Source organism: Bombyx mandarina, chromosome A1 (assembly GCF_030267445.1).
Source record: "Bombyx mandarina strain Sakado chromosome A1, ASM3026744v2".
NCBI lineage: Eukaryota > Metazoa > Arthropoda > Insecta > Lepidoptera > Bombycidae > Bombyx > Bombyx mandarina.
Genome location: NC_143234.1, coordinates 9,590,237 through 9,605,275, shown reverse-complemented (window position 1 = coordinate 9,605,275; position 15,039 = coordinate 9,590,237). Strand labels below are relative to the sequence as shown.

At 37.5% G+C, this 15,039-nt stretch overlaps 1 protein-coding gene across 13 annotated transcripts in view; it reads left to right on the top strand.

Annotated features, from left to right (window-relative positions):
* Positions 1-15,039, top strand: part of PMCA (plasma membrane calcium-transporting ATPase 3) — a 192,483-nt gene that overhangs the window by 1,370 nt on the left and 176,074 nt on the right. For 3 of the 13 annotated variants that reach the window (XM_089739563.1, XM_089739561.1, XM_089739562.1), the window contains exon 2: positions 10,935-10,976. The exons of the other annotated variants lie outside the window; for them this stretch is intronic. The gene's annotated coding sequence lies outside the window, so the exon portion shown is untranslated. The remainder of the gene's footprint in view (positions 1-10,934; positions 10,977-15,039) is intronic. 13 annotated transcript variants of the gene reach the window in all.

Sequence of the window (15,039 nt, the reverse complement as noted above, 5' to 3'; positions counted from 1 at the left end):
CGCAAAGTTTTTGAAGCACGCCCGACCGCAACCTCATTACGCGTGACGTCATTTGGGGCCAAACGTTTACCATAGATACTTAACGGCTGCATGTGACATCACGCCTCGTGATTAGATTGACAAGAAAAATATTAATTACTAGCCGTACTCGCCCGCTTCGCTTGGCATTTAAAATTAACATTATTATTGGCATTATTATTAGGGACTCCAACACTCATATAAATATTAGCCTATCCATTAAGTACATGTATTTTCTACATGGATACCAAGTTTCAAGTCAATCGGATACATGGTTCAGTAGTTATAAGGGAACATCCGTAAAAACCACTGTAGATTTATATATTAGTATAGATTAAAAGATTAACGAGAGTGTGCCTTAACAGTGGTGCTAAGAACAGATTTGCTTGTAACTTAGCCAGTCAATAAGAATGGCCCACCGAATTACTCAACAATTAGACTAGCCCGTTTCGCTGTACAATATGTTATAACGGAACATCCGTAAAAACCACTGTAGATTTATATATTAGTATAGATGTTGAATCTTATTTACTAATCAATAACCAAATTATTAAAATTTCATATACATCTATAGTGATCGATTTTTTTGTGTAAACCTCCGTTGTACTCATATCGAGCGACCATGTTGTGTTCGCGTCATACAAATAGGTACCTAATTATTCCATACATCTTTAATATTCACTAATAGCATCCACGATGAAGGACCGTCATCGTGTAGTAAAAATCAAATCCGCAAATACTTTAACATCCGTAATTAATTGCTGTAGGATGTATTGCATAAGCCCCCACCTAACCATTTCTACCATTTTTATGGTTCAATGGGACAACTCTTTAAAATTGACAAGTAGGTCTCAACCTCGAAGGTGGGTGGCGGAATTCACTTTATGGGCTTGTGGGTTCATTTATGGGCTCCAATAACCCCTTAAACTATACATAAAAGATAAGGTTTAAATTTATTAATAAATTTATTTTGATACTAATGTCCTATGTCATCTTACTATTAAACAATTCAAACAGACTCATTGATGGACGGTCAAAGATTTTTTTTATACTTTATTGATGCACAAAACAAATTACAATAATTACAGTACATATTAGCTAAATCGTACAAGTAGTACCTAGATCTAATCTGGATTGCAATCTAAATAATATGTGCACCCAGCAAAACCATATTAATGTGCATAGCTTTGGCTATTGAAAATACAATTGAAATTACAAATATTGATAACTAGCCATTGTTAAATAGGATATCCTTCGCACATCTGACAAATCCCCTGAGTCTAGGTTCAAAGATATCAAGGTTACCGTGACATTTAGCCAAATCATTATACCGCCTGACCATTCTTATCAGTGTAACTCAATTAAAAAGTTTTCAAAACTCAAAGTTTAAATACTACTAGAGGTCCCGCAGTAGTCGAAATTCGACTATAATTAATTGGAATTGTAAGTTTGTACACTATTATGATTATATTTTATACTTCTTTAATCACAAATTTCGCCAAGGCTACACTATAAAAAATATTAACAAAGACAAACAATATTTAATCTATTCTCAATTTGACAACAGACGTCAAGAACAAAAGTTTGACAATAAATAGTATGCGTGCGTGTGTGCGTCAAATACATGGTATGTAGTGTGTGTAATGTTTTCTTTATTGATTTAATGTATCTTTTATGCATTATTTAAAAAAAATATTAGCATTGTGCACTTCTCTGTATTCTCTATAAGTGTGGAAAATTTCATACTCCTCCGTCCGCGCAAATTTCGTAAAAAGGGATACAAAGTTTTTGCTTCACGTATTAATATATAGATATTATTCGTGTCTAATCCATCAACGAAAGCTTAAAGCTATTCGTATGTGACCTCGGTGTTATAAGAGAAACTTTGAAATTTAATGAAATCGAAAATTAAGCGACAACGCCTCAAAAACTGAAATTGAGGTCTATTTATTTATTACACTTCAGATAAAATTTACATTGGCGGACTCAATGCCTAAGGCATTCTCTACCAGTCAACCAAAGGTAGTGCAGAGTAAATAGTGGTAGGTGCAATGAAATTTATATTAAGTTACGAATACATACACAAAAAAGTTTAAATATATATACATATATACATAATCACAGTCACATATACATTAATAACAGACAAACCTCAAATAGACTTTATACTAAATAAAACAAGGTTGATTTTCATGTATGAAAGCGAAACATGTGACAAATTTAAAATTTTATAATAGTTCGTGAAAATCAACAAGAGATGGCGCTAGTACTACATTGTTTCAATTTAGTTTCGCGTGTTGAATTCTATTAACAATTTCACATTAAAAATAATAGCTCTGTGTATTTTTGTAAGAATTATTCGCGTAATTATATTAAATTTTGATGTATGATAGCACGAATATACGCTTTCCGTGGAAAATTAGTTATTATAATACAATTTTTTTATGTTTTATGAAATTGTAAGTAACTATTTACTTCGGTTTTTGCGTATCGCAAATAAATTGAATCTAATTTTTTTGATAGCTGTTGTCCGTACCCACGAAAAGCGTGACGTAATCGAAATCTTTAGATTAATAAAACAAAAATATTGAACGGTAGTACAAACCGTAATAGTTTTCTTATTGTGACAGGGAAGCACAATTGAGAACGTCAGTGCAAAAGTGACCTAACCCACAATTTTTCATATTCGCGCTTATATATTGCAATTTATTTAAAACATAATAAATTTTGATGCAAAACCGGGCTGTCTCTAGTCTCATAGAGAACAGATGGCTTTGTAAACATTATTTTTACGCGTATTGTATTTGCCTACGAAGCAGTGTAAAAGTAAATTCCGACCTCATTATCTCCATACTAACTATTATAAGCTTAGGACACTTTTGCGCTGACTTTTTTTTATTGCTTAGATGGGTGGGCGAGCTCACACCCCACCAGGTGTTAAGTGGTTACTGGAGCCCATAGACATCCACCACGTAAATGCGCCACCCACCTCGAGATATAAGTTCTAAGGTCTCAGTACGGTTACAACGGCTGCCCAACCCTTCAGACCGAAACGCATTACTGCTTCACGGCAGAAATAGGCAGGGTGGTGGTACCCACCCGCGCGGACTCACAAGAGGTCCTACCACCAGTAAATAACTGGCTGACTGCCTCAATTTGGCCGTTAATATGTAATATAAGCATTTCATGTGTTTTGACAATGTTTTTACATTCATGATATTTTGTTAAAACAAACTCGGGTTTTACCTTTCGCCCTTTGATAACACTACAACGAGACCCTTTCTCGAAGAGCTAGTAATAACTGTACTTAATTTCGACATAAAATAATACACCTCAGAAATTTCAGGACATTAGCATGTCCTTCTTCAAACGAGGCAACTTAACGGTAGGCAGCGGCTTGGCTCTGCCCCTGGCATTGTTGAAGTCCACGGGCGACGGTAGCCATTCATCATCAGGTGGGCCGCAAGCTCGTCTCCCTACAAGGCCAAAAAAAATTATACAATTTTGCAAATTTTCAAGCTTAAGTTGAAAACTAGAAGATAAATCATCATTCATCATTATCCTGCCCTTCTCCCAGTCACCTGGGGTCGGTGCAACATGTTTTCTCCTTCCATACTCTTTTATCATATAACATTTCTTCGCTCACTCCCCTCTTACACATATCGTCTTTCACGCAATTCATCCATTCCTTCTTAGGTCTACCTCTTCCTCTATATCCTTCCACATTCATAGTTAACACTCTCTTACCAACCTCATTTTCATTTCGTCTCATCACATGTCCGTACCATCCCAAACGCGCACTCCTCAGCTTCTCTGTCACAGGTGCCACTTTCAGACTTCCTCTAACATATTCATTCCGTATTCTATCCATTCTCGTTACTCCACACATCCATCGCAACATTCGCATCTCTGCTACATGCAATCGCCTTTCATCCTCCTAATTTATTTAATCAATCGTACCGACACAGTTAAGTCAGAGCATCGACAAATTGACAAGAAGGACTATTTAGAATGTTGTGGACTTCCAACAATTTAATCAACCAAACCCACTTGACCCCAAGTGAACTTTTCATACAGTTTTCTTTAACACACTTCGCCTCGTCTACAATCGGTCTGAGTTAATGAAAAGAACACAAATTTTAAAGTGTCGCACTACACAAGCTTTGATTCTTTTAATAATAGTAAGTTGCTTTTTTTGTAAAGTTAAATTTAAAAAAATATATTTTCCTTTGTATATTTTTTTTTTTGTAAAATATTGTAATAATCAGAAACAATGTAGTGTTAACAAAAAACCGCGCTATTTAACTATAACCGTAGTGTCCATTAAATCATATAGTAGAGGGTTGATAAACAAAACTCTCCAAGAGAGTGAAATAATGCATTTACAATACCACAAACATAATCGCTTCGTTTTAAAAAACATGGAAGAACGTATATATTGTTGTTAATATTTAAAAAAACTTCTAAACTAAAAGGCATATTCATTTTTCGTATACTAGTTTGAAGCCACAGATGGCATATAAAGATCCATCTTTCACCAAAATCTAAGTAAACATGATATCACTAAGAATAAATAATAATTATTTTTATTCTTACAAATTTGTTCAAAACACAGCTTATTATTTTAGATCACAATGAAATTGTCCACAATAAACTCCAACAGTCAACACTATGCATACGTCATGCCCCGCCCTCCATCCCCAGTGAAGGGCGGAAGTCCGGCGATTTCCTCCTGACAAAAAAAAAAAAAAAAGGGTCGCAGTATAGTTACAATGGCTGCCCCACCCTTCACCGAAACGCATTACTGCTTCACGGCTGAACTAGGCGGGGTGGTGTGGTACCTAGTCGCGCGGACTCTCCAGAGGTCCTACCACCATGCATACGTCATCACAGACATCAAACAATGTGCATTTATTTTTCAGGAAATGCATTGTTTTATTAAAATTTAATACTTATATTCGAGATTCAATAGTAAAAATACAATCAATTTGTGACACAAGAAAACGGAAAATATTAACTAGAACTTTCTTAAGCAATCGAAACAAATAATGTACATATAAATCAATTATCAACCAAAGACATAGCCGTATGCAAATGAAAAATACTATTGCGTTTTGAATACATCACATGCTAAAGCCATATTTTAATACGCTTTTATTAGCTTCAGACGTATGTATGTTAGTTAGTATGTTAGTATGTAACGGAATCTTTGAACATGATTTTGACCCCCTTCAAAACATCGGATTAACTTGAAATTTAGCATACTTATTAAGGACCGAAAAAAAATGGAAGAAAATAATATTGAAAAAACTAACGAAATACGCTTTTATAGAAAATCCAGTTAAAACATAAATAACAAATTTTAATAAATTTGAATTAAAAATAGTGTAAGTAAAAATGATTTTATTGTAAAAAAAGCGTGGGGGGCATGGTATCAGTAGTTATAAATATTTTATGAACAGATGAGTAGAAAGATTATTTTGATAATATCCTGAAAAGCACCCCACGCTTTTTTACAATAAAATCATTTTTACTTAGACTATTTTTAACATAAATTTATTAAAATTTATTTTCTATTTTTTAGTTGGATTTTCTATAAAAGCGTATTTTGTTAGTTTTTTCTAAACTATTATTTATTTTATATTGACGATTCGTAGCAGTTCATTGTCTCATAAATTTGACATCACAAATGAGGCCATCAGCGCAAAAGTGGCCTACACTTACCATAGTTAGCAGCAATGAGGTTTAAGTTTTCATGGATTTAAATTTGATTAGACAAAAAAACAATACGCGCAAAAATATTTTTTACAAAGAAATAATTTTAATTTTTTTTTATTGCTTATATGGATGGACGAACTCACAGCCCACCTGATGTTAAGTGGCTACTGAAGCCCATACACATCTGCTACGTAAAATGCGCCACGGACTTGAGATATAAGTTCTAAGGTTTCAAGTATAGTTACAACGGCTGCCCCACCCTTCAAGCCGAAACGCATCACTGCTTCACGGCAGAAATAGGCAGGGTGGTGGTACCTACCTGCGCGGACTCACAAGAGATCCTACCATCAGAAATCTGTTATCTATGGGTGAAGCTATGGTAAGGCTGGACTTGCATCAAAATTTATTAAATTTTAAATAAATTGCAATACACATATAGGTAAGCATGATTATGAAAGATTTTGGGTTAAGCCACTTTTACGCTGACGGCCGCAAATAACTTATACGAGAGTGAACTCCCTACAGAAGTTCATGGCGCCATTTAAAATAAATAAAAAACAGAAGATTTATTCAAAGCTCATCTATGTATATCAAGACTAATTTAACTTCGATAAAATCCGGTATTAATTACGCAATCGTAATTTTAGTGGTTTGATTCCGATTTTAAATCAGTTTCCGTTATTTCTAGAGCCGTCATCTATAATGTTTAATTCTAACCAGTGATCCCGTAATAGTCGAAATTAATTGAATATATGACTATAATTAATTGAAATTAAAAGTTTGAACATTATTATGGTTCTATTGTCAAACACTTTATAGTTCTATAATCACAGATTTCGCTAAGACTACACTTTAGACAAATAATAATAAACAAAAACAATATTTAATCTATTCTCAATTTGACCACAGACTTAACAATAACAAAAGTGACAATTGACAATAAACAAGGAGTATATTTTTTCTATATTCAAGAGTTGCGTCAAATACATGGTAGTGTATGTAATGTTTTTTTATTTATTTAATGTATCTTTTATGCTTTTTTTTATTGCTTAGATCGATGGACGAGCTTACAGCCCACCTGATGTTAAGTGGTCACTGGAGCCCATAGACATCTACAACGTAAATGCGCCACCCACCTCGAGTTATAAGTTCTAAGATCTCAGTATAGTTACAACGGCTACCCCACCCTTCGAACCGAAACACATTACTGCTTCACGGTGGAAATAGGTGGGGTGGTGGTACCTACCCGTGTGGACTCGCAAGAGGTTCTACCACCAGTGAAAAATAATTAAAATAATAATTATAATTTTTAAAACATATTAGCATTCTGCTCTCCTTCTCTATATTCTGTATAAGTCAGGAAAATTTCAAACTCCTCCATCCGTGCAATTTTCGTAAAAAGGGGTACAAAGTTTTTGCTTCACGTATTAATCTATACTAATATTATAAAGAGAAAAGATTTGTTTGTTTGTTTGTTTCGAATAGGCTCCGAAACTACTGGACCGATTTGAAAAATTATTTTTCCATTAGAAGCCGACATTGTCCCTGATGAACATAGGCTACTTTTTTTTCATTTTTTTTAATTTTATTTTTTTGATTTCATGTGTGTTTTAATGTTTCCGAAGCGAAGCGAGGGCGGGTCGCTAGTATATAGATATAGACCTAAAAGAACACAATTGAATCAATTTTCAGTGATATTTTTGCTACTACACGATATACCCACTCGTGACCTGACCTCGGTAAATGTCAGAGCCCGTCCGCGCTTATAACCTGATTTCCCGCGGTAGGGCTACGGTCGGATTCGCTCTTTAGCGCTCTTTCTGCGTGAAATTATTTAGTTTAATTGCAAAAAAACAACCCTTGAATAATGTAACGAGTTCAATCGAGCCTCCACAAATTTTTTCCACAGTTTTTGTTTTTCTATTTAATGCTTTAGTACTTTTGCTTTTGGCCCCGGATGGTGCCACTTTTCTTGGGCACTCATGGACGCTCGCGTTTCGATAGACGTTACCGTTAGTAAAATGGACTCTAACATTGTTTCATATTTTTTTAATTTTTTTTGTTGTTTTTTTTAATATATTTTACATTGTTGTGTATTGGTCGGTCTGATGCTGGTGTGCGCGTCACTCCGCAGGTGCCGGCGGAAGATCAACGCCGCAGTACCAATTGTTCCGTTACTGTTAGGCATTGCTGAGCCGGTAACCGTTTCCAAGCCTCGTTATTTTTGTTATCTTTTTTAATTTTTTTGTACCTAATTTATGTTTGGAATAAATGTTTATTATTATTATTATTATTATTATTACTACTAAATGATGTGCCGTAAACGCTAAAATTTCGATTAAGCGCTAGAATTCAAGAACTCCATCCTTTGATTTAAAAGGAATGCTTATTTAATTTCCGATCAGATTAAGACGACTTTGGACTGCAGCATCAATGGCGCTATCCACTACGCGGAGAATAGGAAGGAATGGAGGAACGTAGTCCTAACAAAAGTGCTCCGTAAAGGTCACGACCCTCAACACTAAGGAATACGACGCACGGAGGGATTTAATTTTATTTTGTAACTTGCTGAGTCCCGCAATGTAACACACGGTTATTGTCATACCGCGGGTGACGCCGCGAGGCGAAACTAGTCTAAAAAAATTGCCTAAGTTACTCCTTATATCATCAGCTACCTATCAGTGAAAGTTCCGTCAAAATCAGTCCAGCCGTTCCAGAGATTAGCCGGAACAAACAGACAGACAAAAATTGTAAAAAATGCTATTTTGGTGTACGCACCGTATATATTCACCGCAGTCATATGCATGTAGTAAAAAGCGGCTATTTTAATAGTACAAACAGACACACCAATTTTATTTATCTATAGATAAGCTAGAAAGCGTGCACTACTCCACCTGTTTCCTTCATAGAGCGTTCTGTATGCAACTACCCTTCACTATCGCGATTCCGTTCCGGTCGTTGATTCTGCGAAGCACTGTTCTTGCTAAGGCCAGTGCTAGCACATTCTCTCAGCATGAGCCCCGAGAGCTCAAGCAACAGTCACAGCGTAGTTGGAATAGCCTTTTAGGCTACCAGCGATAAGGGAAAAAATTCCCTCGACATTTCCTTGAAGACGGAGGTGATCGCCATGTACTAATTTAGTGTATTAACTAATACCAATGGTCCCGCGGTAGTCGAAATTCGACTTTAATGAATTGAAATTATAAGTTTGTACACTGTTATGATTCTATTGTCAAAGACTATTATACTTCTACAATCACAGATTTCGCCAAGACTACAGTTTAGACAAATATCAATTCTCTTGACAAACAATAAATAATTAATCTATTCTCAATTTGATCACAGACCACCAATAATAAACCAATAAGATAACCAATAAGAAAAGTTTGATATTAAAATTACGTAGAATATTCATGGTAGGACACGGTCGGTAAATTTTTGTCATTCCCGATCCTGCAGACAGAATGGAAAGCAGTCGATGTTGCCCTAAACACGTCATTTCGGATCCTGCCGATCCACTAACAGTGCTTTTAGGTACCTCAAGCACCGGTCATCGCTCTCGTCGAACCCGTCGCTTGCGACGAAGGGCTCGACGAGTAAATTAACCCTCAGACACAGCCCACTGAGTTTCTCGTCGGATCTTCTCAGTGGGTCGCGTTTCCGATCCAGTGGTAGATTCTGCGAAACACGGCTCTTGCTAGGATTAGCAACGTCGTCAGGTTTGAGCCCCGTGAGCTCCCCTACTAGTTAAGGTTACGCTGAAATAGCCTCTCAAAGCTCTCAGCTTAGGTAGGAAAAAATAAATAAAAAATAATTGTTGACAGTGTTAACGATTCTCATAGCACAGAAACCAATCCATGTTAAAACTTGTGTTTGTGTTTATTATCTAATCTTGAGCAGAACCAATAAACAGCATCAAATAACCCAATTTAATTTAATGAAAATTAATAATAAAAATCGGGCATAGCCGTATGTATATCCACATTGTTTAACCCATAAATAGATTCCAGATTCGTTTAACAGATGGCGCTGTATTGCGCCATCGCTCCAGTATGTATTTGCATTCAGTAATTACTCTATTATTTCACTAACACTTGTTATTGTGTATACGTACCTAATTAAAATATACAGTTTATTTTAGTTCGAGAGTGAAATTTGCTTTGCATTTACCAACACTACTTTGTTTAGATTAGCACCAGTTACTTATATTTAAGTCCAAACAGGAGAATGACGAGGAGAAATTAGGAGCCCCATGGTGAGCTCTTTGTGATGATACTAAAATTTCAATTATCAAAAAATTACACTATACATTTTTTACTGACTTATGACGCATTTCGGTTTGAACGGTCTTATGCCCTATAAACTTCGAACGCATATTATCTCATGATGCTCCGCCATCTCTCCCTGCTCGAGGACATTCTAGTCGAATGCACTCTTTTCTTCAATGTCTTGAAATTATCGCAACTTTTTAAAATGCTCTGCGGATTCTCACAGAATTTCCCAACACGAGAATTTTCAATGACGTTCGTATAAAACAATAGTTATTTGGAAGCAAGAAACGCCTTCGCCGTAACAGGCGCTAAATAATTTATACGCCAGAGTTGAAAACCTCGTTGCGTATGATTTTATTGAAGCTAATACAGAAGATCTAATCTAATTGTCATATAAAATTGATAATAGGTAGCGGCTTGGCTCTGCCCCTGGCATTGCTGAAGTCCATGGGCGACGGTAACCACTCACCATCAGGTGGGTCGTATGCTCATCTGCCTACAAGGGCAATAAAAAAAATACGATTCTAGAGTATGTGGAAATACATATTTTATTGCGTAAATTGTCTTAAGCAACCAAAAATAATTATAAGAATTTTAATTTACAATCATTATTTAATTGACCATGTCTTCGATTCTGGGTTTAAGGGGCTTATCAGCTTTTGTGTGGTGACCTTACAGGGAAATCGTAGTGTAGGTAGACTTATCACACAGTGGAGCGAAGATTCGGTGTCGCAATATTGGTCGTTATGTCAAAACTTAGCAGCCCAAAGCTTAGCGTCAGACGACTCCCGCCTGATCAATATCTGGATAATGATCCGACAGCCCTTGGCCGATAACAATGTCGAAGAAATTGATGTCAATACCTTAGCTAGCTTCCGCGCTGAGCTCACACAAACAATCTTTATTCATTTTTGTTTTCTGTTTTAGGTAATTCATTCCTTCAGAGGCACAGCACAGACATTAAGGCACGTAAGTATTAAAACAAAATCTATTTGAAAATTCTGAACAGATGTGCCTTTGATTTCAATTCGTATTTACTGGTATTCGTATTTAACCCTTCAAACCCAAACGCATTACTGCTTCACGGCAGAAATAGGCAGGGTACCTACCCGTACGGACTCACAAGAGGTCCTACCACCAGTAATTATTACGCAAATTATAATTTTTGCGGCTTTGATTTTTATTACACGATGCTATTCCTTCACTACGGAAGTCAATCGTGGACATTTGTTAAATATGTATTTCATTAGAAAAATAGTACCCGCCTGCGGGATTCCAACACCGGTGCATCGCTAGATACGAATGCACCGGACATCTTATCCTTTAAGCCACGACGACTTCAAGACTTGCATGGATAAACGAACTCACGGCCCACTGAGCCCACAGACATCAACAACGCGAATGCTGAAATCAATCTTGACACATGCACAAATCACGATATGCCTATCGTCTGTCTAAAACATGAATATTCTCTTAAGATGAAAATAAATAAACATAGAATGAGAACTCCGAAAAAAAAAAACATCTCGTGGAACCCGTCACTTGCGACGAAGGGTTCGGCGAGCAATCTAACCCATAGACACAGCCCATTGAGTTTCTCGCCGGTTCTTCTCAGTGGGTCGCGTTTCCGGTGCGGTGGTAGATTCTGCAAAGCACTGCTCTTACTAGGGCCAGTGTTAGCAACGCCTCCAGGTTAGAGTCCGGAGAGCTCACCTACACGTTAGGTTACGCTGGCGTAGCCTTTCAAGACTACTAGCTTAAATAGGACTACCTAATCGGTGATAGCCTAAAGAGCTAATCCAGGTACGCTCGTACGGGTAAATGAGCTTACGGGCTCAACCTGAGAGTAATGGCAACACTGCCCCTAGCAAGAGCAGTGCTTTACTGAATCTCCACAATCTTCTACCGGATCGGAATCGCGACCCACTGAAAAGACCCGACTCGAAACACAGTGAATTGTGTCTATGAGCTAAATTGAATGTCGAATTCGAAAGATTTCGAAGAGGGTGGTGACCGGAAACTTCTAATATCTAATATAATTAAATCGCTCTAATTAAAATGTTGATGCTAATTACGAAACGGAGATAGGATTATGACGTTATAACCCTTCGAGATTCAGGTGTACCGATGAATTTAGGAACGCAAAATTAACAAAAAAAAAAACAATGTACGAAATAAATACTACTAACAAAAAGTAGATAAAAGCCGTCTGTATGGGTAATTAAAACGCACCGACAGAACCGGCCGGCTATTCCTGACTGTCGCGCCTGGAACCAAGCCAACAACCCGACGTAGAATAGACACGCGCAAACGCCGCAAAAACTGAACTTTAAATGAGAATGCCTAAGATTTTGAGCGAATTACTTACGATAGGCTCGGTGCCTGGTAGGCAGGTAGAAGGGAAAAGACCCGCCGGCCAGCCGCCAAACCGTTGGTCAGATCAGATAGCTGCGCTCACTGGACTCTCTGTTGCGACCGCCCTGGGAGAAACCGAAAACCGAAGGAAATGGAAGCTTATGGTACAAAGAGCCACGAAGGGCTTTCAGGGATACCACCTTCAGCATCGAAGTATGCGATTAAGAAGAAGGAGGCTCGGTGCTATAGTTAGCTCTGCCTCTGGCATTGCTGACATCCATGGGCGATGATAGCCTGTCACCATCAGGTATGACGTATGCCCGTCTGCCTGAAGGCAATATAAAAAAATGCTTGCAGTACAGCATCCGTCCCATGTGAGGATTAGGGTTTCCAGTACATAAAGGGAATGTATACGAGACACAAGAAGCACTGGAAACACCATCTACCTTTCAAGTATAATCGACGAGTCACTCGGTAATGTAGGGAGGTTTCACGGGCAGATATCATACAATACAAGATATTTGACAGATATCTGAATCTCGCTTAAGACATTTTCAAGATAAGCTCGTATATATACCTAGTCGGGTCATAAATTCTGTCACATGTTTAATGTAAAATAATTGAAACAAGTTTATTCATTATGTAACCATTCATATACCAAAATGAACTTAACAAAACATAGTTTCTTATGACACTAAAGTTTATTCAAAATGACCTCCGTGATTTTGAATATAGGCCTTCAATCTGCGCGGCCAGTCGTCTATCGCAGCACGAACGAGGTCCATGTCAATATCGGCGGCTGCCTTATCAAGGATGTCTTGAGTGACTCCAAATTGGGATGAGGCTTTGAGCACGCCTTTTCCTCCAAGTGTTGCCATATCTTGTAATCTAACGGATTCAAATCTGGACTGGAGAAGGGCCAGTCTTCGTGCCGGATGAAGTCGATTTCACGCGCCGCCAGCCAGTCTTGTGTGCTCTTCGCTCTATGAGCTGGCGCCGAATCTTGTTGGAATACCCAGTGCCTGTTATTTAACATGGTATGAGAAACAGGTTCCACAAGGTTCGTAAGGACTGTATTTTGATACACAACTGCATTCGTTTTTACACCTTTCTTACAAAAATGTACCTCTGTTAAGCCCCAATAAGAAACTCCCAACCATACCATAAGCGAGGATGGAAAATGACCTCGTTGGACACGCGGAATACGGTTGCTCGCTTCTTCACTACTGTGTGCGTACACCTTATCATTTTGTTTGTTGTATCTCTCTTCTACGGTAAAAATTTTTTCATCCGAAAAAAGAATTTCGCGATATTTTTTTCCCGCGTACCGCTTCAACAAAGCGCGGCATCTCTTCAGTCTCAGGTCCATTAGACGAGCATTCAAACGATGTCCTGTTTTTCTTCGATATGCCCGAAGCCCTAAGTCTTCATTTAACACCCTTTTCACCGTGGTTCTGCTTAACCCCATCTGAAGGGCCAACAGTTTCTGCTTACGTTTGGGATTTCTTTGAATTCGCGCCTTCACAGCTTTTATCACTGCTGGAGTCCTAACAGACCGAGGGCGACTACTTCTTGACCTGTCATCTACACTAGAGTCTTCATTGTATCGTTTGATGGTACGATAAACGAATCTTTTGGTTATATTCAAATTTTTCAGTATGTTAAAAATTTGAATTGACGCGTAACCGCAACGATGCAACGTAATAACTGCAACACGGTCTTCTTTAAGCGTCCACTCCATATTTAAAAATGAGTAAAATTCTAAAAGTATTAATTTTTATTTTCATGAACAATTCGAAATTCGAATTCAATAAACTTTTTTGTGGCCAGCATTCTAAAAGAAAAGTTTTTACTGTGTGACAATACTTATGACCTGACTAGTTACAAGTTCCGAACAACAGCATTCGGACCGTCGGTCTACCGAGCAATATCAACCGATCGTTGGAAGATCTTCCTTTCGTCGTTAACTCCAGAAAGATATTTAAGTACCTAGCAGCACTCGTCGCCCAGGTCGCTCCCAGAGGCTGGTAGTTAAAGCAATCCGAGTTGGCTGATGATTTTTGGAGCTGGTGAGGTGTTCCTAAGATTCCTACAGACGAAACCAAAAAGTGGCACGCAACTTTTGATGTCGTTGCGAGTTTGGTCCGGTTATCATGTCGTACGTGTTCACGATCGTTCACAGCTGCTATCTCTTAATCTTGTGCTTATATTTTGATGTAAAATTTGTAGGCCTCTCTTTTCTACGATTATCAGTTAAAATACTTTTGTTTTCAAATACTCGAAACAGCAAAGTTCTTCCTATAAAAAGCGATTTTCCGACATTCGTATGTGCATCTGAAATAAGACTGCAATTAGGGGCTTTTGGCCAATCTATTTTCTTTTTGTTCTTTAAGAGATTTTTTAAAACATGCTACACTTTTGTTCTCGTCTTTGTCCACGTCAAATAAAGTACATGGTCATACAGAACCGTGACGTCACTATGACGTGTTTGTGAGGGGAGTAAGCAATAAATTTTTGGACATTTTGTGATCGCATAACAAAGCTAAGATGTTTTACATGTCCCAGATTTGTAGATGAGCTTGGGCCTCATCTGAAGTTAAGTCGTTACAGAAGTCTTAGAGAGAGAGAGAGAGAATATACTTTATTGTACACCAAAACACAAGTCATAATGTGATGT